The following is a 21,456-nucleotide window of genomic DNA, read 5'->3' on the forward strand; positions in this document are numbered from 1 at the left end:
CTTTTGTGTGTTATTTTGAATTTTTCATTTTCTTAAATTTTTGCAAAAAAAAAAAAAAAAAAAAAAAACTCACGTCACACGTTTTAATGGAAGGTGTGATATTTCCCTCGATTAGTTTTCATGGTTTTACGTTGATCTCTTTTTCCAATCGTGACTAATAGTGAATATCTTATTTGGTTCAATTTGTAATGTAGTTTCTTTTTTCTTCTTAATATTCTTTTATTTTATCATGCTTGGATTCTGGTTTGGAATTGTGGGACATTTATTCATTTATTTTTGTGTGATGTTGATACCGAAAGAATGGATTTATGGGAGAATATGGCTCATTAAGACATTTCAAGGATTGTATATAAAAAATAATTGTGAGGGGGCAAAATGAGTCATGAACTAATTCAAGACTCGTTCCAATAATAAAAATATACAATTATATATCTCGAATCTAAAAGAGAAAAAGTAATTGAAATATTCTAAAATATGCTATTATCACATGTGTTCATAGCCAAATCTTGGATTTATATGCTTAATAATAAAAAGATCATGTGCGCATTCCGTGTCTCGATACCTTTAAATTTAAAATATTTATGTTTTAATCATGTGTACATCTCGTACCTTGGTTTAACATTCAATTTCAAAGAGATATCTTGTATGTGTACTGCATCTAGGTGAAAATAATTAATAAAATATAATAAATAATTAAGCGGTAATAAGCAAACCATAACTAATAAAATACAAAAATAGCCAAGAATTGATTTAGCCTTACATTAGTCAATAAAAGCGACCGTGCTAGAACCACGAGACTCGAGGGTTGCCTTACACTTTCCCCTCGGTCAACAGAATTCCTTGCTCAGTTTTCTATTTTCGTAGACCATAAACTAAGAGTCGAACCTTCCTTTCGAAAGGGGATTCAAATAAAAGGTGACTTGGAATACCAAAACTCAATTACAAGTGACGACTCCAAATAATAAATAATCCCTTTTCAAGACGTCACTTTAATTGGAAAAACTCTTCTAACTCAACCTCGTAATAGGGTTGTTCGAAAAAAAGAGAGGTGTGACAGCTCTGGCGACTCTGCTGGGGAATAATTAATAAGAATTCGAGTTTTGTATGTTGATTCTTGTTTGGCTTTTATCATGTTTTGGATATTATTGTATTTGGAAGCCTAATGTGCTATTTGTCACTTATTTACCGCTTTGATATTTATTTGAACTGTGATATAAACTTTATCTTCTCTCGCACCCCTCTAAGTCTTCTGATAGGTAGTTATGTTGTGTTTGCCTACCAGCATCACAAAATTTCTGTCTTGAGATAAAGCCAGTTAGCCTACCAGCTTCTGGTGAAAGATTTAGTCACACATGTTTACAAGGAAATCAGAAATCAACAAATGCACGGCATCACCCTTCGTGCTTTTACTCTCGTCCTCACCAAATCAATTGTATCTTAATAATGTGCACGGCATCACCTTTCGTGCTTTTACTCTCTTTCCTCACAATATAGTCAATGAATATCGGTACATAATGGTAAATCGTATGGCACGGTATCACCCTTCGTGCTTTACACTCTTTCCTTACAATCGCAAACAATGAATATCGGTACGGAATGGTACATTGTACGGCACAACATCACCCTTCATGCTTTACACTCTTTCCTCACAACAGCAAACAATGCACGACATCACCCTTCGTGCTTTATCGCTATTCCTCACCCAGACAACAATCACAAACAAGGGTAAAGGGATTAAACAAATAATAATAATAGAAATCCTGGCAGGGGAATACAATTAAACAACTAAGTCCCGGCAAGGGAACAATATCATTAAATCTCAACATCCCGGCAAGGGAGATAATCAACAAAGCAACAAGCATCCCACCAAGGGAGATAATCAACAAAGCAACAAGCATCCCAGCAAGGGAACAATTCAATAACTCTTTCTCTTTCTTTCACTTCTTACTTTATAACTCACTTTACCACTTGAGCCAATGCTCCAAAGGGTTCCATTTATCTCATATACTTTCACAATTCGTATTACCACTCGAGCCAATGCTTCTCGAAGTTTAAAGATCACAATTTCTTTCACATGCTTTTTACAACATATAGAAATCATCATTAAGGCATGAAAGATACAACAAGATTAGAATATCCGCAATATAAAGACTCACGGTCATGCTAGACACTAACATATAGATACTCGTCACCATGCTTATACGTCGTACTCGACAATTAGCATGTAGCAAATAAGACTCAACTCCTAATCCCTCAAGCTAAGGTTAGACCAAACACTTACCTCGAAGCTTTGAACACCACTCAAGCCTCAGTTATAGCTTTACCCCCTTGATTCCACCACCAATCCGCTCGAATCTAGTCACAAGTTACTTAATTACATCAATAAGTGCTAAATGAATCAACTCTAATGCATGAAAATAAGTTTTCCCAAAGTTTTACGCAAAAAGTCAAAAATCACCCCCGGCCCACATGGTCGAACCCGAGGTTCGGACCAAAAACCGATTACCCATTCCCCTATGAATCCAAATGTATAATTTGTTTTGAAATCGGACTTCAAATTGAGGTCCAACTCCCCAATTTTTTTGGAAAACCTAGGTTCTACCCAAAATACCCAATTTCCCCCATGAAAATCTTTGATTTTAAGTTGAAACCATGTTAAAAGATTGTAACACCTCCTTTTTCCCTACACCTCGATAAAAGGTGCATAAGGGAGTTTTTCCAATTAAAGTACAATCGAAACGGGATAATTGCAATTAAAGATTCAGAGTCGCCACTTGGGAGATTTATGGTGTCCCAAGTCACCGGTTGAATCCCGAATCGAGGAAAAGCTTGACTCTGTATTACAGTCCGCGAACCAGAAATCCAGGTAAGGAATTCTATTAACCCGGGAGAAGGTGTTAGGCATTCCCGGATTCCGTGGTTCTAGCACGGTCGCTCAACTGTTATATTCGGCTTAATTATCTGATTTTTAATACATGTTGTAGCCTATGGCTCAATTTTAACTTTTATAACCACTTTATTTAATTAATTAAAGGAAGATTCTAACGATTTAAAATATGTTTCAAACAACGTCACATAAATGCACCCGCAGTTCGCAACACACTTTATCTAACGTTGAGATTCGAATTTGGGTCACATAAATGCGCACCCGAGTTTAGGGAAGTAATCTTTAAATAGCGATCCTAAAGAAACTACGCACTTTCAAGTTTGCGAGGGCCATGGAAAATTCAACTAAATGGCACACCTCGATTCCTAAAGGGAAAAACATTTAACTACAGATGGTCATAGTTAACACTAAATTCAAAATTGAGTGTTGCAACTACGTCACGGGAACCGTACCCGTAGTCACGATTTATTCATTTACGCTCCTAAAGTTTACCTACACAACGCCAGCCTAAACATGCTACTAACGGATCAAGCAAGTAAAATAAAATAATTAAAATGACAAATGCAATACTTCCATCATCCTTTTAACTACCCAAAACAATTCGAGCCCGTATATCAAGCAACATAATGCCACGTCAATGTTCCAAAGGTGTAAGGATTTGTCCCTAATTAAAGGTCCTTAAAATAGCTTAATCAAGCAGATGGATATGTGCTATCATCGAATTTCAAGAAATTAACTTGATTTAACGAACTAATTCGTTTCAGTCACAGTATGCAACTAACAATGAAAAAGTCATTCAACATTCTTAACCATAAGAGATAAAGCAAAAGACAGAACACTTTAGAAAGAACAAGGTTAAAGATGGACCTTAAAATGATGGCATTTCCGATTGCAATAACACTGTGTTAATAGGAACTAAAGCCGGAACTAGGCCAGAAAAACCCCTCGGCAACCTCAGACTACGATCTTCGGCGAACTCGGAACTTGCTAGAAAACTCGAATTAAACCAAATAATGAAATCAACAGATTGCAACAGTGACTAGCGATTTGGATCTGCTTCATACCATTTAGTGTGATTTGTAGCTGAGTTTCATAATCCTATCCGAAAATGGAATAGGTAATGTCAAACGGAAGAAGAAGTAATGACAGTAGGGGTGAAAATAGCAAACCAAGGAAGATCAACAGATCTGAGAGTGAAATAACTAACGGACGTATTGAACGAAGAAGTCATACTGTTGTTTCGTCTTTGTGTGTGTGCGTGAGGGCGAAGCCTGCCGGATATGGGGTCGTTGGTGGAATAGACAGCGGCGAGGTGAGATGAGGTGGGGGAGTTGGGTGAAGGTCGGGCTGTTTTTGAATTTCCGGCGATGGAAGGGGTCTGCTACTACTCGTCGTTCTCAGAGATCGAGAGAGATTGGAGGGTCCGTTCTCGCTGGTTTTGTGTAGGAGGCGATGACGGGAGGGTCTTCGGTTGTTTGGGATTGATGGCTGATGATGAAGGATGAGGTCAAGGGGGCGGGGGGTCTGTGAAGAAGACGATCCGAAGGGGGAGGAGTCCTGTATTTGCTGCGCAACTTTTTCTGTGTATATGCGTTCTTTTTTTCTTTTTGATGTTTTTAAGCATTGATTTATAGGTAGAGTCTAGGTTTAGGTATATTTTTGTGTATTTTGCCCATTAGTCCCTGGATATTTTGTGTTAAGTCCTTAGGGTCTTCTTTATTTGTTTTTTTGTTCCAAAGAAGAGTCTAGAAGGGTCCCTAGGCTTAATGGACTAATCCAAATTGAACCAAGAACGGGGCTCTAAAAACTCTTAAAATTGTGATCCAACACCTTAATTGACTCCTTTTAAAATAATATAAAAATACTACACAATCCAAAGCTAATCCCAATTAATTAAACTAAACATGAAACTATTTTTGTTTTTTCGAAATTATATAAAGATAAAAATAAGGTACCCATTTTATATTTTTTAAAAAAAGATTTATGAAAAATACATAAACTAAAATATTTTTTGTGATTTTCATTTTTCTTGTAACAAAATAAAGTAAAAGAGTTAACCTGAGTTGAAATAGCTATATTAGGCCTAAACTAAATATTTACACGCTAAAATATATAAAATCTTGGGGAGGGTCAAAAATCACATGTCTACAGCTGCCCCTCTTTGACTGGAAACGCGAAGAGTTTTCAGACAAAGAACGACTAGACAGGTTTTTTGACCCGACCCTTATTTCGATAGACTAAAACTAAGAGAAAAAAGAATGTGACCGAGCCCTGGTGCCTGAGCTGCCTACAAATCCTTGGCTATAAATGAATCAGGTCAGTGTAGTTCGGGAAATGAGTGAGTATGCCGAGGTGAAGAGCCAGTCGAGGTGCCATTCCGTCGAGGTTGAGGGGAAACCTATTGTGAGCACGTGATTTTTGCCTTACGAAAACTATTCCAAAATAAATCAAAAATAAAATAAATTTCTTTTACTGTGCAATTTTTGAATTTGCGTGGTGTTTGTTAAATATTTGTCTTATATCCGTAAATGTTTACTTTGTCATAACAAAATGAAAATAAAAATAAAAATATATGTTGCATGCATATCTAGGATTTAATTATGCATTTAATAATTTATTCAAAAAATAAAATCACAAAAATATGTGTCTGTTCTAGTTTTAATATTTCACTGTGTGATTAATGTTTGGTCTGTGTGTTAAACAATTGTTAAAAGGTAATTAATATCTTTAGAAGGGTAATTTTTGTTTTTATAATTTTAATTAAGATTTTAATGATTAATAATAAAATTAGAAAATAAAAATACAAGTTGTAAAATGAAACTCGAACCTGCGTACGGGGGTTTGACGGTGGAAGCAGAGATTCATGTGGCGACATAGTGTTGGAACTAACAATAGGACCAGTTGAATTCACAATGGAATTTCAAGTGTTGGACATAACTGTTTCTTACAACTTGTTGTTGGGTCGACCATGGATCCATGCTGCTAAAGCAGTCCCGTCAACACTACATCAGGCTGTCAAGTTTGAATGGGATCATCAAGAAATAGTTGTGCATGGGGAAGAAAGTTTAAATGCTCGCAGCAGTGCCATTGTACCGGTCGAGGGAATAGAAAATGACCAGGGACCATGGGTATACCAAGTGTCCGATACAGTGTCGGTAGAGAAAATTCCAGAAGGGAAGTACCTTCCGAATCCAAAAATAACCTCTGCGTCAGTCATGGTAGCCTATGAAATGTTAAAAAATGGTTTTATACCCGGCAAAGGTCTGGGCTCATCTTTGCAAGGAATTATACAACCAGTATCTCTCCCCGAGAACTGGGGAACATTTGGTTTGGGATTTATACCCACTATCACCGATGTGAAAAAGGCCAGAAAGCTGAAACTAAGGCATGGGATCTTCCAAAACCAGTCCCACCTCTATCAAAGTCTTTTGTCAAGACCGGTGCTAAAAATCGCCCGATAACAACAATTCCTAAATCCCGGGTCAATCCTGAGGAGGAATTAATTGAAAGATTCGAGAAATTGTTTAATGATGTGAATATGTTGGAAAGCGGAGAAGGGTGTAGCAGCGCAGAAGTTCAATTCGTTGGGCCAGAAACAAAGCTTAATAATTGGAAAGCCACCCCTCTCCCAATTCGAAAGGAGTCTTGGTAGTTTATTTTGATTTTCTTTCAGTTTGTTTAGGTTACTTCAGGGTTGTAATCCCAAAGCTTATCTTACAGTTTGTTTGAAGTGTGCAAAACCTTGTTATCTTTCATCATCCAATAAAAAGCAGTTTCCTTTTTATTATCATTCCTGATGGTTTTCTTTTCTTTTTCTTCTTTCCTGTACAGTTCTTTTTACGCTGGCTCTAGTGATATGGCATGCATAAGGAATCCTCAGCCCAGTCTTAAAAATCAATCTGGTTCCGAAGTAATAATTCAAGAAATATATTGTGATTATGAATCAGAATATGATGAAGATGAGGTTTTTGAAGAGATTAGTAAAGAGTTAATTCACTTTGAGGAAAAAATCAAACCTAACTTGAGTGATACCAAGGACATCAATATAGGGGACACGAGTAATATCCGGGAAACTAAAATAAGTGTCCATCTCGAACCAAAGATCCGAGAAAAGTTAATTAAAGCACTCATAGAATTCAAAGATGTTTTTGCATGGTCATATGACGACATGCCAGGCCTGAGCACCGATTTAGTGGTTCACAAATTGCCCACCGATCTAACGGTGCCTCCTGTCAAGCAGAGACTGAGAAAATTCAAGCCTGATATGAGTGTGAGAATTAAAGAAGAAATCACCAAACAGTTGGAAGCAAAGGTCATTCGAGTCACTCGATATCCTGTTTGGTTAGCTAATATCGTTCCTGTGCCAAAGAAAGATGGCAAAATTAGAGTATGCGTCGACTACCGCAATCTCAACAAAGCAAGTCTGAAGGATAATTTCCCACTACCCAATATCCATATTTTGATCGACAATTGTGCCAAGCACGATATAGGATCTTTTGTGGATTGTTATGCCGGGTATCATCAAATTCTAATGGATGAAGAAGACGCAGAAAAGACGGCATTCATCACACCATGGGGAACTTATTGCTACCGGGTAATGCCATTCGGTTTAAAGAACGCCGGAGCCACCTACATGAGAGCAATGAACACAGTGTTTCATGATATGATACACAAGGAGATTGAGGTATACGTGGACGATGTGATCATAAAATCAAAGCATCAGGCCAACCACGTTGGGGATTTGAGGAAGTTCTTCTTAAGACTTCGCAGGTACAACCTCAAGCTTAACCCTGCCAAATGCGCATTTAGAGTTCCATCTGGAAAATTGCTGGGATTCATAGTCAGTCGACGAGGCATCGAGCTAGACCCATCAAAAGTCAAAGCCATCCAAGAATTGCCACCTCCAAGGAACAAAACTGAAGTAATGAGTTTGTTGGGAAGGTTAAATTACATCAGCAGGTTTATTGCTCATCTCACAACAACCTGTGAGCCAATTTTCAAATTGTTGAAAAAGGATGTTGCGGTCAATTGGACCGATGAGTGTCAAGAAGCATTCGATAAGATAAAAGGGTACTTGTCGAACCCACCCGTGTTGGTTCCGCCAGATCCAGGAAGACCTTTGATTCTTTACTTGACGGTCTTGGAAAATTCATTTGGTTGTGTATTGGGGCAACATGACCTCACTGGCAGAAAAGAACAGGCCATCTACTACCTTAGCAAGAAGTTCACAGCTTATGAGGTCAAGTATACTCATTTGGAAAAGACATGTTGCGCCCTAACATGGGTGGCTCAGAAGTTGAAACACTATTTGTCGTCCTACACTACTTACCTCATTTCACGTTTGGATCCATTGAAATATATTTTTCAAAAGCCTATGCCAACGGGAAGACTTGCAAAGTGGCAAATTTTGCTCACAGAGTTTGACATCATCTATGTGACTCGGACTGCAATGAAAGCCCAAGTACTGGCCGATCATTTAGCCGAAAACCCGATCGATGAGGAATACGAGCCGTTGAAAACCTATTTTCCTGATGAAGAAATAATGCATATCGACGAGGTGGAGCGAATTGAAAAACCTGGCTGGAAACTTTTCTTTGATGGAGCCGCTAACATGAAAGGAGTCGGGATAGGAGCTGTAATCATTTCTGAAACAGGGCATCACTATCCTGTTACGGCTCAATTGCGATTTTATTGCACCAATAATATGGCTGAATATGAAGCTTGCATTTTGGGGTTAAGGCTAGCTGCAGACATGGGTATCCGAGAAATCTTAGTCATGGGAGATTCGGATCTTTTGGTACATCAAATTCAAGGAGAATGGGAAACCCGAGACTTGAAGCTCATACCATACCGACAATGTCTACATGATCTTTGTCAGCGGTTTCAATCAGTGGAGTTCCAACATATTCCAAGAATCCATAATGAGGTTGCCGATGCATTGGCTACCCTGGCATCAATGTTGCATCATCCGGACAAAGCTTATGTAGATCCGATACATATTCAAGTCCACGATCAGCACGCTTATTGCAATATAGTTGAAGAAGAATTTGATGGTGAACCATGGTTCCACGACATCAAGGAGTATATCAGGATGGGGATATATCCCACAGAAGCCACAGGAGATCAAAAGAGGACCATTAGGAAATTGTCAAATGGATTCTTCTTAAGCGGAGGAGTTTTGTATAAAAGAACACCAGATCTTTGATTATTAAGATGTATAGATGCTAGACAAGCTACAGCTGTCATGTCTGAAGTACATTCGGGAGTTTATAGACCCCACATGAGCGGATATGTATTAGCAAAGAAAATCCTCCGAGCTGGTTACTATTGGCTTACCATGGAGCGAGATTGTATCAGTTTTGTGCGCAAGTGTCATCAATGCCAGATACACGGAGATTTGATTCATTCTCCACCATCCGAGTTGCACACAATGTCGGCACCATGGCCCTTCGTTGCCTGGGGCATGGATGTTATTGGACCAATTGAGCCGGCAGCATCCAATGGGCACAGGTTCATTTTGGTAGCCATTGATTATTTTACCAAATGGGTTGAGGCCAAGACATTCAAATCAGTGACCAAGAAAGCTGTGGTCGATTTTGTCCACTCTAATATCATATGTCGATTCGGAATCCCAAAGGTGATCATCATAGATAACGGTGCTAATCTTAACAGCAACTTAATGAAGGAAGTATGTCAACAGTTTAAGATTACACATCGCAACTCTACCCCATATCGGCCCAAGGCGAATGGAGCAGTCGAGGCAGCCAACAAAAACATAAAGAAGATACTTCGGAAAATGGTAGAAGGTTCGAGACAATGGCATGAAAAATTACCATTTGCATTATTGGGATACCACACTACTGTTCGCACTTCAGTAGGAGCAACTCCTTATTTGTTGGTATATGGCACTGAAGCAGTAATTCCTGCAGAAGTTGAGATTCCTTCCCTTCGGATCATCGCCGAAGCAAAGATTGATGATGATGAGTGGGTCAAAACCCGTCTGGAACAGTTAAACTTGATTGATGAAAAACGATTGGCCGCAGTATGTCATGGTCAATTATATCAAAGAAGAATAGCAAGAGCATACAACAAAAAAGTGCGTCCACGGAAGTTCGAAGTGGGTCAACATGTGCTGAAACGTATTCTTCCACATCAGGTTGAGGCAAAAGGCAAATTTGCCCCGAATTGGCAAGGACCATTCATTGTGACCAGAGTATTATCGAATGGTGAACTATTCTTAATAGATATTGAAGGCAAATGCATAGATATGGCGATCAATTCTGACGCGGTAAAAAGATATTATGCATAACTTTTGAATGTTTGTATTTAGCATTATTTCGAAGATTGGAATGACAAAGACAATTTATTCTGTTATCCAAACACTATACCCTTTGCTTCCCCTTTGAGCCATATTTGTTTCGTTCCTACCCTCTCTTGGAATCGATGAAAATCAAATATCAATGAAAATCAAATATGAAATAATAAAAAAAAATCACTATTATTAGGTGAACTACGTTTGACCTGATTCCTCAAAGAAGGATACGTAGGCGCCTCACGGCTCGGTCATAGGGTGCACAATATGCATAATGTGTACAAAAGAAACATCAAGAGACCCCAATCAAGAAAACTGGGGCAGGAGTTGTATTGGAAATAAGAAAAAGATTCCAAGAGTTGTAATTTTAAACCCATACCAAAACTGTTTAGTTTTTGATACCTTTCCATTTCCCACCACATACCAAAAAGACCTTTCGACCAATCTTAGAAAAATGTTGAGTCAAACAAATGAAGATGGTTCATAACACTCTGGTACAAACAAGAAAAGAAAGTAAAAATGAGAGAGTCTTATAGGTGAAAACCCACACGGGCACCATAAGGCGATGGAAGGTGAGAGAAAGTAAATGAGAGAGTCTTATTGGTGAAAACCTTCGTAGGCACCATAAGGCGAAAAAGAAGTAAGAAATGAACAAATGAGGAAGGTTTTTTGGTGAAAACTCTTTGAGATATTGCAAGTCCAACAGGTCTGTAAAATGAAAAATGAAGTTGGATTACGGAAATTTTGGGGGAAAACAAAAATGAGACAATTGAAAGGAGATTGATTAAAAGACTGGGTTGATTAATCCGAAATGCATACCCTGATCATTGGCGCCAGTAACTCCAATCAGATAAGTTTTTATTCCTTCTCCAACAGTCATCCAAATTTGGATTTTTCTTTTCATTCTATAATTGTCGAAATCAGCGTGTTTCGTCACTAATAATCTTACTTTTCTATAAAGCTTTGAGATAAGTTTTATTCCAAACAAATAAGAAGGAATGTCAGGGTATACTACCAAGATTCAGGATTACATGATGCAAAAAACGGCCATGAAAGGCGGGAGATAAAAATAATAAGATATGGGAGGAAGAAAAGTGAAATCAAAAGTGGATCAGCAATGTCAGGAGGGACATATGATTACAGTTAAAAGGGTTTGAAGGAAAACATACAGAGGGGAATCCTATAGTCAAGGATCAATTACAAGGACAAAACAGTCTTTTTCAACCATTCCAAGGCAATAAAACAAGACGAAGAAGAAGCCCTACCATCAGCAAGAATACCCCCAGTTAACCACCCCGCTTTCAACTAATGAAGTTTTCTTTGATTTAAAATAGGGGCAAAAACAACATTTGTTTCAGGAAACACTTGATAGAGGATAAGAAAAGAAGTCAGGCGTCCACCTGGAGAATGAGGACAAAGAATTGAAGAAATCAGGCGTCCACCTGGAGAATGAGGATAAGAAAAGAAGAAGTCAGGCGTCCACCTGGAGAACGAGGATAAGAATTGAAGAAATCAGGCGTCCACCTGGAGAACGAGGATAAGAATTGAAGAAATCAGGCGTCCACCTGGAGAATGAGGATGAAAAGAAAAGAAGAAATCATGCATCCACCTGGAGAATGAGGATGAGAATTAAAGAAATCAGGCGTCCACCTGGAGAACGAGGATGAGAATTAAAGAAATTAGGCGTCCACCTGGAGAACGAGGATGAGAGTTAAAGAAGTCAGGCGTCCACCTGGAGAATGAGGATGAAAAGAAAAGAAGTCAGGCGTCCACCTGGAGAATGAGGATGAGAATTGAAGAAGTCAGGCGTCCACCTGGAGAATGAGGATGAGAATTAAAAAATCAGGCGTCCACCTGGAGAATGAGGATGAGAAAAGAAGTCAGGCGTCCACCTGGAGAATGAGGACAAAGAATTGAAGAAATCAGGCGTCCACCTGGAGAACGAGGATGAAGAATTAAAGAAGTCAGGCGTCCACCTGGAGAATGAGGATGAAGAATTGAAGAAGTCAGGCGTCCACTTGGAAAATGAGGATGAGAATTGAAGAAATCAGGCGTCCACCTGGAGAATGAGGATGAAGAACTAAAGAAGTCAGGCGTCCACCTGGAGAATGAGGAATGAGAATTGAAGAAATCAGGCGTCCACCTGGAGAATGAGGATGAGAATTGAAGAAATCAGGCGTCCACCTGGAGAATGAGGATGAAGAACTAAAGAAGTCAGACGTCCACCTGGAGAATGAGGAATGAGAATTGAAGAAATCAGGCGTCCACCTGGAGAATGAGGATGAGAATTGAAGAAATCAGGCGTCCACATGGAGAATGAGGATGAAGAATTAAAGAAGTAAGGCATCCACCTGGAGAATGAGGATGAGAAAAGAAGAAGTCAGGCGTCCACCTGGAGAATGAGGATGAGAATTGAAGAAGTCAGGCGTCCACCTGGAGAATGAGGATGAGAATTAAAGAAATCAGGCGTCCACCTGGAGAATGAGGATAAGAATTGAAGAAGTTAGGCGTCCACCTGGAGAATGAGGATGAAAATTGAAGAAGTCAGGCGTCCACCTGGAAAATGAGGACAAAGAATTGAAGAAATCAGGCGTCCACCTGGAGAATGAGGACAAAGAATTGAAGAAGTCAGGCGTCCACCTGGAGAATGAGGACAAAGAAAAGAAGCAGTCAGGCGCCCACCTGGAGAACAAGGGAATACAATTAAAGCAGATAGAAGTCAGGCACCCACCTGGAGAACAAGGGAATACAATTGAAGTGTTGAAATCAAAAGCCCGCTCATATGAGAAAGGAGCACATTTAGAGTCAATAAAGCAGAGGAGTCCAACAAAGTCCCCAGCAGGAAACAAAAAGAACCTCAAACAGATAAAGAAAATACGGGACACAATGAAAAGGAATACGGAATAAGCCAAATGCCCAAGAGTCACCAAGATATCAAGACAACAAGAAACGCAAGGGTATGATCTAGATAAGATTTTATAATTCATGTACCATAGTATAGTTTAGCTTTTTGTATTACCTTTGAAGTAAGGTGTAATAAAGAGGTCAGCAAGCAGTAAAAATAGCACGAAGCAGCAGTAACATCACAGTCCCACGGTAGTCCCAGCTACCCAAAACTTGCCGAACTACATTGACCTGATTCCTTTATAGCCAAGGATATGTAGGAAACCTTTGAAGCAGAGGTTCGGTAAAATCTTTCAAAAATGCTTCCCACGGAGTATTTGAACGGGCAAAAATCGCTCGTATCCGCTCACTTTATCTTTGCACGAAAACTCTTCGAGTTTCCGCACAAAGAGGGGCAGCTGTGAGCACGTGATTTTTGCCTTACGAAAACTATTCCAAAATAAATCAAAAATAAAATAAATTTCTTTTACTGTGCAATTTTTGAATTTGCGTGGTGTTTGTTAAATATTTGTCTTATATCCGTAAATGTTTACTTTGTCATAACAAAATGAAAATAAAAATAAAAATATATGTTGCATGCATATCTAGGATTTAATTATGCATTTAATAATTGATTCAAAAAATAAAATCACAAAAATATGTGTCTGTTCTAGTTTTAATATTTCACTGTGTGATTAATGTTTGGTCTGTGTGTTAAACAATTGTTAAAAGGTAATTAATATCTTTAGAAGGGTAATTTTTGTTTTTATAATTTTAATTAAGATTTTAATGATTAATAATAAAATTAGAAAATAAAAATACAAGTTGTAAAATGAAACTCGGACCTGGATTAAAATCCAGGCCCAAATCAAGTTACCCCCCCCCCCCCACAGCCCAATCCAAACAGCCCAGATCCGGTCTTATTCAAACGAGTCAAAACGACAGCGTTTGGTCGTAGTTTATCAGTGACCGTTGGATCAAAGCCAACCAACGGCTGAGATCCCACGAACCTAACTCGTAATCATTACCCGATCCGATACCCGTTTCAACCCATGACCCCGAACTTCAACCAAACGACAACGTTTGGTTAAGTGGATTGATCTCAACCGTGCATCTTAATTGATCCAACGGATGAGATCAATCCACCCCACCCCTATATAAGGCCCAAACCCCTACCCCGACCCCTAACTTAACACCCCCCTCTCCACTGTTCATCATCATCTTCCTCAAACCCACCCCTAACCCTAGCCGCCCTAACATCCCACCGCCTAAAACCCGGCGGCAACAACGTCGCCGGTCACCACCTTAACACCCCAGAACCCCCTGAACACCCTCTATCCGAATATGTTATCCGCTTGGCTCGAATCTCTCTGAAAGTTCTCGAATCTTCATTTGAAGATTCGAGCCAAACTCAGATCTAAACCAAACAACCCCTAGTTAACACCATAGTACCCCCTAGCATGCCTCGTTATGGATCCGGTGTTTGTTTGGTTCGAATCCCCTCAGAACTCTTCGAATCTTCTTTTGAAGGTTCGAACCAAACAAGAACTTACCCAGATTTGTTCTAAACTAACACCAAATCACCCCTAGGTTTCCCTCACCCTTGTGTCATTGTTGGTTACCCAAGAATCTGACCAGAAATGGTTAAGTCCGAAATCAAACCTTCAAGAACCCTAGAAACACCAATTTTTGGATTCTGCCCAAATTAAATAGAAGATTGAGGTTTAATCGACCTTAGTCAAAGTATTTTCAGTTGAAAATACTTCGACTAAGGTCTGTTTGATTTCAAACAAAAAATCCGAATCCAAGAGGAGTTATAGTCTGAATAAATTTGAAGGTTCAGAAGTACTTGTCTATTTCTTATGTGTATTCTACATGTATTCTATGTTTGTTTCATTAGTCTGTTTAATTTTTTATAATTTTCTAGTCAATTCTGTTATACTGTCTCATACTCGTCTATTTGATCAGAATTGTAATTGTTTCTGTTTGTTTATGATTGTTTATAATATGTGTAATCGACTCGATTAAGTTCGTCGATTAGTTGTGTTATAAATCCTGTTTCTGAAAATGCTGATTGAAACAGTCTGTTTCTATTTTTTTTTAGACTGATTATTGACAAATGTTGTAAATAGTCAACTGATTAATACTCGTCAATTAAATCATGTTTGTTTGCAAATCAGTAAATTCAAATGAATGTTGTGTATATATTGTTTTCTGAACAGGGCATTGTCAGTATATTGACAATGCTCCTGTGTTTGTTTGATTTTAGTCCAATGTTGAAATGCAGTTGAATTATTAGGCTGAATTCAGTATAATAGTATTGTGATGTTAGTTTTGAATTCAAGTTTACAAAAAGTTGGTTAAATACAATTATATTAGGAGGGTAATCCTAGGATTGGTTATAGCTGCTTAAACATATTTTAAAATCTGTAGTGTTAGATGCTGAATTTAAGGCAGTAATAACAGTAATTACAGTAAGAAATCTGGGGCATATCTGGGGTAAAACAGTGAAGGTAATCTGATAATAATAGTGAGCTGAAAGTGGAATGTTAGTGGCTATAGTTTAAGATAATAATGGGGAACAAAGGGTAATGGGGCTGCTTAAAATCAGGATAAGATCATTTAAAGTATTCAAAAGCAGTTTTTAATGGAACTTTCTGATTTTTAAAAAGAGAAAAGGGTCCAGGCAACACTTAAAAAAGATGGGGCAGACCTGTATAAAAGAGGGGGATTGGGACTGACTTAAGAGCTTTCAGACAGAAAGGAAAGAGAGAAAGAAAAAATCTGATCTGGAGGACAGATTTTAAAACTGAAGAAAGGAAAAATCAGAAGGAAATTAAGAGAAAAGATCTGATTTTAAGAGAATAAAATAGATTTTAGAGGAGGAGAAAGATCAGTTTTCAGAGAGATACATTTGAGAAAAACAGAAAGAAAGAAAGAGATAGAAATAGAATCAGAAACAGAAATTTGAAAAGAAAAAGAAACAAAAAAGGAACACACACACAGTGAAGCTGAAACAGAGAATAGAAAAGAAAAGAAAAATCCGAAACCTTGTTTTTCTTTTTGGAATCTGTCCGGATCTGTGTATTGATACTATTTGGTTTTAAAATCTAAAATTCTTTAAGAAGCTTTGCTCTTGTGAATCTGGGTTTCTCGGGTTCTGTATTATTGCTCAAATCTGTGGAAGTACTGATATTCTACCAGTATTTTGTTACTGCTGCAACTGCTAAAATTTACTTCTTCTACCTTTATTTCCAGGTACTTATCTTTTAAATTCTATGTTGGAAAGAGATTCAGCATGACAAATCGATGAAGCTTGAATTGCAATTCTATTTTTCCATTTATCTAAGTTTGTTATTATAAATTTCAGTTTTGTTTCATGTCGTTTAATATAGTAGTATGCTTGACATGTTAATATTCAGTTGATCATTCTCTTTTGAAATTCATATAAGTGTTGTAATAATATTATCTATTCTAGAATTTCATTAAAGTATATGATTGAATTGTCAAGGTAAGGAATAGGGCATGAATGTTGGCCATTATTTAAATTTTTTTGGTGTTGTTAGCTAATTATAGCATAATATGGAAATATCAATGAAAAATACGCTATTAGTTTATTTTGTTAGTTAGTTAGTTGTTGTTTAAAGCTAGATGATGTTGGTTGCAATTTGCTATCTTTTGGCACAACATTGGTTGTGTTTATAATCAATAGTTGAAAGACACGTTAGTACAATCCGCTATGTTCACGATGTCAAATATGGTGAGTAATATTGTATGCAATATCATTTTATTAAGTCGACAATTAGACTTGTTCTCACACTTAATAATAAAGGGCCTAGGAACTTATACAATGTGAAAGTTAATGTTTAGCAATAATTCATATAGATTGAGAATCAAATTGGTTTGATTATATATATATCTATCCCAACTCAATCATAAGCATAATTAATTAAAATAATTTCGCCTATTAGATTAAAAACAAGTATATGAGAATAAGTTGAGATGTACATGCACAAATTGCAACACTTTATATCAATGGTAATTAGAAATAGAATTTGCACTAAATAAATAATGAAAAATTATTCAAAAATACGTCTTCCCTTCATAAATCATTTTTGTTAGTTTCATATACAATTCATTCTTTGGCATATATATATGTTGTATTTGCTAAAAATCAAATTTTTATTCTTTTCTTTGAATTTGAATAGTTGGGATGAATATAATTTATACTCGGAAATTATAATCGACGGGCAACATTTAATAAATTGTGAATTCTTTTAAAAGAATTTAAAGGCATCCCTTAAATATGAATTTCTCAGAAATTTCATATAAATGTGTAGATATAATAAACAATTTTGTGGAAAATCCATAATATTATTACAAAAAAATTTTGCGCAATTAGGGATGCGTTCGCGTACCCTGACTATATTTTTTAAAACAAATTCGGATTATGCGTACGCGCAATTTCGAGCGAATATTTAATAAAAAGGATTCCTCCAAAAATGTTAAAATAATTTCATATAACCCGGAATGTGCAGTTCACTGTTTAAATATAAGGGTGGTGACGTTCTTAATTCTATTTTAAATCACGAACATATGAATTTGTAATAAAGGATATAATCAATTATATTGTGTACACGTATGCGTGACATGATCCCCGTAATTATGAAAGGTATATAATACGAATATACGTACGCGTAATTCGTTTATATAATTGTAAACAATAAGTAAAAGTGGTAGTAAAATCATGCAATAAAAACGTATTTAGTAAAAAATCAAGATAACTAAGCCAATAATAAAAACAGTTGAGCGACCGTGCTAGAACCACGGAATTCGGAAATGCCTAACACCTTCTTCCGGATTAACAGAATTCCTTACTCAGGATTTCTGGTTCGCAGAATAATAAACAGAGTCATATTCTCCTCGATTCAGGGATTAAAACCGGTGACTTGGGACGCCTTAAAATTCCCAGGTGGCAACTCTGAAATAATTAAATAAATCCCGTTTCGACTGTCCTTCAATTGGAGAAAACTCCCCACGCGCCCCGCGGGCGCGGTAAAAAGGAGGTGCGACACCTGTTATTATATCAAAAATAAAAACATGAAAAGGACTAGCTAAGCCTGTCAACTACGAGTTATAAGATTCCTATTTATAAGTCTTCTGAAGCTTGATCTTGAGTCTTGAATGGTTCTTCATGCGAACCTTAGATTTGAACCTTGACGCTTACTAGTTGCAGGTGCTAGCTCGTTCTTCTACAACTTTTTGGATAAAGACCGGACATGTAGTGCTTGTGACTTCCACCATGCCTTAAGCAGTTCACATCTTTCATCAACTTCTGCATTTGGATTAACTTATTGCCATTCTCTCTTTTTCCTTATTGTGACTAACTTTTGTTGATCACCTCGGACTGTTGACACGCATTTTTGCCGTGAGATTCTTTGGTTGCTGACTTGAATTGCAATCTGAGATGCTTTTCCTTTTCTTCAGGTGGACGCCTGATTGTTGAACTCGAAGTGTATTCCCTTGCTCTCCAAGTGGGCGCCTGACTGCTGAACTTGAATTATATTCCCATGCTTTCCAAGCGGGCTCCTGATTGCTAAACTTGAATGTATTCCCTGCTCTCCAGGCGGGCTCCTGACTGCTGACTTGAAATGTATTCCCTGCTCTCCAGGCGGGCTCCTAATTGCTGAACTTGAAATGTATTCCCTGCTCTCCAGGCGGGCTCCTGACTGCTGAACTTGAAATGTATTCCCTGCTCCCCAGGCGGGCTCCTGACTACTGAACCTGAAATGTATTCCCTGCTCTCCAGGCAGGCTCCTGACTGCTGACTTGAATGTATTCCCTGCTCTCTAGGCGGGCTCCTAACTGCTGACTTGGAATGTATTCCCTGCTCTCCAGGCGGACTGCTGAACCTGAAATGTATTCCCTGCTCTCCAGGCAGGCTTTTGACTGCTGACTTGAATGTATTCCCTGCTCTCCAGGTAGGCTCCTGACTGCTAGACTTCAATGTATTCCCTGCTCTCAAAGCGGGCTCCTGACTGCTTACTTGAATGTATTCCCTGCTCTCCAGGCGGGCTCCTGACTGCTGAACCTGAAATGTATTCTCTGCTCTCCAAGCGGGCTCCTGACTGCTAGACTTAAACTGTTTCTCCCTATTCTCCAAGTGGGTACCTTATTTCAACAAAAAATAGACAAAACAAAGAAAAATTTTACCCCAGTTTGGTAACTGGGCACATATGTGAGTGTTAAACTGAATCATATTATCAAATATTACTAAGAATTTGAAAGCTAGGTCCCATTATCCAGGGGGTCCTGACAACTCTTAATTAAACTACAATTTTAAATCTATGTTATATCTTCGAAAGGTGTGACTTATGCTAAGTTTTGCTATCCAAGCAAGTTTTAAAACTACATGTCATTATCCAAGAGGGTCCTGAAACACAAAATCAAGTTTTGTCCTAAAAATAACACCTTTACGACTGAATTATACTACCCTACGACAGAATTTACGATACATCTTATGATCTAATGGAAATCTTAAAACTAGGTCCCATTATTCAGGGGGGGAGGGGGAATCCTGAAAACTCCTAATTGAATTCTATATTAAACATGCAAACTTTGAAACCAACTTACCTTCCTCTATGCAATTCATGATTGTTTTGAATTTTAACTCAGCCACATTTTCCAGGAAGGTCCTAAGAGTTTACGATCAAACCTGTCTGGTGTTTGCTTTTTCTTGCGGACCGAAATAAACAAAATTTTCTGCCCTTGTTTCAATCAAAGAAAAATCTTGTCAGTTTAAAATGCGGTGGATGGTTTGTGGCCTTGACTTTGAGGGAGATTGCTCCTTCACTTCCCATGATAATGATTTCCACTCGAGGACCTTGCTTGCTTATGGACTAACCACTTTCTCTGTCATCCTTATCACAGAAAATACCCCTTCTCTGTTCAGACACAATTCCCTTTATCTGTTGCATTGCTCATGAACTGATATTTACCAACCTTTGTGTTTCACCGAAAATACCTTTGATCCGTCCACCTAACACCCTCCATCTGTTGCATCGTTCTCTTGTGTTGACATGAATTCTAAAGCACGTTAATTGCCATCCACTTAGTGCACATGTTGTTCCTTCCTGACTTAAATCACTGGCCTTGGCCTTGAAGTCTACTGTTCCCTCACTTGTCACGATAACTTTGATTTCTGCTTGGAATACCTTGCTTGTCACTGGTTAAACACTTTCTTTGTTGATATCATCACAGAGAATACCTTTGACCCGTTCACCCAACATCCTCTATCTGTTGCACTGTTCACGAATTGAAATATACCAAGCCTTTGTATTTCTCATGGACTCCAAAGCATGTTGATTGCTACCAACTCAATGCGCTTGTTGTTCTTTCTTAACTTATGCCACTTTGATGTGCTGGCCAGATCCTGTTTTGTGCAATTGGAAAGCTGGTGGCAATTTTGAAGTCATTTCTCACTTATTCTGACCAAACAGACTCAGGAAGAAGAAGTAAACAAGACAAAAGGAATAGAGTAAAAGACAAAGGAAAGAGATGATTCCTAACAAGAAAACTACAAAGTAGAAACCTATCAGATGTGGATACCAACTATAATGACCATGACATGCACATGTTGATTAAGTGGCCTAATCTGTCAAACAAGTCTGATGTTCAACTCTTGTTATACCCCTTAACCGTGAAATTGGACTTCAATGCTCCGATTATCCAATCTGATTCACAATCCTTATTCGACTTGTAGTGCCCGAAGGGTTTTCACCATTAAGCCTCTCATTTTCTGTTCTTTCTCTCAACTTACCGTCGCCTTACGGTGCCCGCGAGGGTTTTCACCAATAAGACTCTTTCATTTTTGGATTTCTCTCAGCTCCCATCGCCCTACGGTGTCCGTGAGGGTTTTTACCAATAAGACTCTCTCATTTTCATTATTTTTCTACTTGGACCAGAGTGTTGCCCCTGATATGAATTACCTCTCCTTGCTTGACTTGGCATCTCTCGAAGACTGATCGGAAGGTCTTTCTTTCGACCGTAATGTGGGCTTTTGGATGGGGTTAAAAAGAAAGGGTATCAAAAGGCTCATAACAACTCATCATCGGTTCAAAATTACAACTTTCGGAACCAGATTTCTTACAACAACCACAACTTCTACCCCAGTTTCTTGCTTGGGGACTTTTGGATTTTTATTTTGATGGGACCAAACTGTGAGGCTGCCTATGTATCCTTAAAAGGAATCAGGTCAAACGTAGTTCATGACATAGTGATTACTTTGTTGTTGTGATTTTCTCTTTTCTCTTTCTTTTCTTTCTCTTTTTTGCTTTCTTTTTCTCTTTTTGTTGTTTTTCTTCTTCTTCTTTTT

The 21,456-nt window shown here is 38.0% G+C and overlaps 1 long non-coding RNA gene across 1 annotated transcript; it reads right to left on the reverse strand.

Moving 5' to 3' along the window:
- Nucleotides 1–320: 320 nt before the first annotated feature.
- Nucleotides 321–4,470, reverse strand: LOC142174814 (uncharacterized). Its single transcript, XR_012703885.1, has 2 exons — nucleotides 3,755–4,470; nucleotides 321–2,355 (listed from the first exon to the last, which is right to left on the reverse strand). It is a non-coding gene; the product is annotated as an uncharacterized LOC142174814 (long non-coding RNA).
- Between the last annotated feature and the right edge of the window lie 16,986 nt (nucleotides 4,471–21,456).

Source organism: Nicotiana tabacum, chromosome 20, assembly GCF_000715075.1.
Source record: "Nicotiana tabacum cultivar K326 chromosome 20, ASM71507v2, whole genome shotgun sequence".
Lineage (NCBI taxonomy): Eukaryota > Viridiplantae > Streptophyta > Magnoliopsida > Solanales > Solanaceae > Nicotiana > Nicotiana tabacum.